Raw genomic sequence first — 2,274 nt, 5'->3', positions numbered from 1 at the left:
CACATGGCAGAACGCAGAGAGGGAAAAGAAGCCTCAGCTGGTTCTCTCCTTTCCTTTTGAAGGCCACTAACCCACCTCTGAGGGCATAGTCTTCAGGACTCAGTCATTTCTCAAAGGCTCTGATCTTCAAATCACCACTTTAGAGAATATGCTTCAGTTATATACTTTGGAGAGGAAACTGTCATTACAACCACATCACTTGTCAACAGCAGATCTCCCTCAGGAGTTTCCAAGAATACGGATCTTTGTGGCACACTTAATCCAAGGTCACATTTTCCTTTGGACAAGAGCCTATTACGTCTCTGTTTCTAACAAGAAAATGCCATTTTGATTCTCATACTTTGAATGGAAGTAGATCTGTCATTACATCTCAGAGTCACGGTTTCTTTGACTCTCAATGATGTTCCAGGCCTGAAAATATTAACATTGCAGCTGGACAGATGGTGAAGCCTTTTGTTTTAAATGGAAGAGATCAGAAGATACACAATAAATAACAGGTCATTGTAGAGATGCTTGGCTCAGGGATCTGGAGGTGGCTGCAGCTGTGAGATGCCAGCAAGCCACAGAGCCTTTTGTATTGTTTATGAACTTATGAATGGACAGTAACTAACAGACATCCATCACTAAATGGGGATACTGCTGTTGAAAGCAAATACTTAGACCACCGGCTGACAAATCCCTTAAAGAATGAGAAGAAGGGGATTTCCTCATATTGGAAGTGTAGCCTGGCTGGAAAGAAAGGTTTATAGAGAGTAGTGTGTAGCCGTACTGATGCCATGGCTCACCCCAGTTGCTGGCTGGGTACCAGGTTCTGCAGCTGGGGAGGAGATTATCCTTTTTCCCTTACTTCCAGCTTCTTCAAGACCTTAATTGAACTCTGCCTGGATTGATGAGTGGAGGAAATTTAAGGGAGTCATTTATAAGAACCTGTGTCTGGTTTACTGCAGATATACAAAGGGTCACCTTTCAGTCTTATCTGAAGAAGAAGGTGGCTTTTTATAGTCAATATTTTCCATAGGGTAACATTTTTACTGTTTCTAGAAGCATAGAGCTCTGGGAGAACCCAGCCTTGGCAGTATCTACCTGGTAGGGTTATTTGTGGCACTTAAAAAACTGACATATGCTCCGGCTGGCAGTGTTGCTCAGTGGTAGAGCACTTGTCTAGCATCTATAAGGGCATAGTTCTATATATACCAATGGAAAAACACACAAAAATGCTTATAGATCTGGGATGTGTTAAGTTAAATGTTAACTTTTATTATTATTAAGAACCAAAAGCACATATTTGAAGCAGAGATTATGTGGCTTGCAGTGACTGAGACACATGCATTGGTCTGGGGCAGGGTTAGAACACAGAATTCATGAATGATGATCTGGGAAAAGGTTTAGGAGCCTACCTTCACCAGACAAAACGTGCCCACAGGGCATTGCTGAAGTACTTTGCTCTGCCCTCCATTGTGTTCCCAAGTATTTTCTGGGACACCACCTGTTAATATATCTATGATATGTGGGGAATAGAAGTAGTTAGCCTGTATCTGCTTTATAATAATCCTTACAAGTCAGTTTTGGTATTCAAGCTTATTTGTGCTAATGCACAAACCCTGGTCCTTACAAATTCTGTGCAACTTCTCTACCATCAAACCTCACTACCAGAGATATTAAAAGTCATTAAAATATTACCAAGTCTAGAGAAAATAATGTGTCTTAAATTAGATAAGAAGATGCTAAAAATTCCCAGTGCTTTCTTCTAAGGACTTTCCATCTTGTGAGATAATGGACTAACCCTGTAAAATTTAAGATTATCTCCAGACAGCAGATTGTAAGAAGGCTGTTTCAACTATACTAGTCTATTGGAACTTTTTATTGTAAGAACTTCAATTTTAGTGAGGTATGATGGTTATAACCTGGAGTCACAGATACTTAAGAGGCTAGAACAGGGCGACATTTGAGCCCAGGGATGATATAGCAAACACTCCCTTAAAAAATTTTATTTTAGGTAGAGGACATATCAAATATTAAACAGATAAGGACAGATACTACACTTGACTTTAGTCAAAAGGTCCAGAAGTGATGCCAAGAAGCACTTGCTGAAAGGAGCTTGGTGTGGTTGTTCCCTGAGAGGCTCTGCCAGAACCTGACCAATATAGATATGGATGTTCGCAGTTAACCATCAGACTGAGCATGGAGAGCACAATGGAGGAATTAGGGGAAGGACTGGAGAAGCTGAAGGGGTTTGCAACCCCATAGGACGAATCACATTATCAACAAACAAGA

The 2,274-nt window shown here is 40.8% G+C and overlaps 1 pseudogene; it reads right to left on the bottom strand.

The window, feature by feature from the left end:
- Window positions 1–1,923: 1,923 nt before the first annotated feature.
- LOC114637498 lies at window positions 1,924–2,072 on the bottom strand (annotated as a pseudogene).
- Between the last annotated feature and the right edge of the window lie 202 nt (window positions 2,073–2,274).

This window comes from Grammomys surdaster, unplaced genomic scaffold (assembly GCF_004785775.1).
Source record: "Grammomys surdaster isolate TR1022 unplaced genomic scaffold, NIH_TR_1.0 125319, whole genome shotgun sequence".
NCBI classification, from domain to species: domain Eukaryota; kingdom Metazoa; phylum Chordata; class Mammalia; order Rodentia; family Muridae; genus Grammomys; species Grammomys surdaster.
Note: the sequence above shows the minus strand (reverse complement) of the source record. Positions and strands in the feature narration are given on the sequence as shown.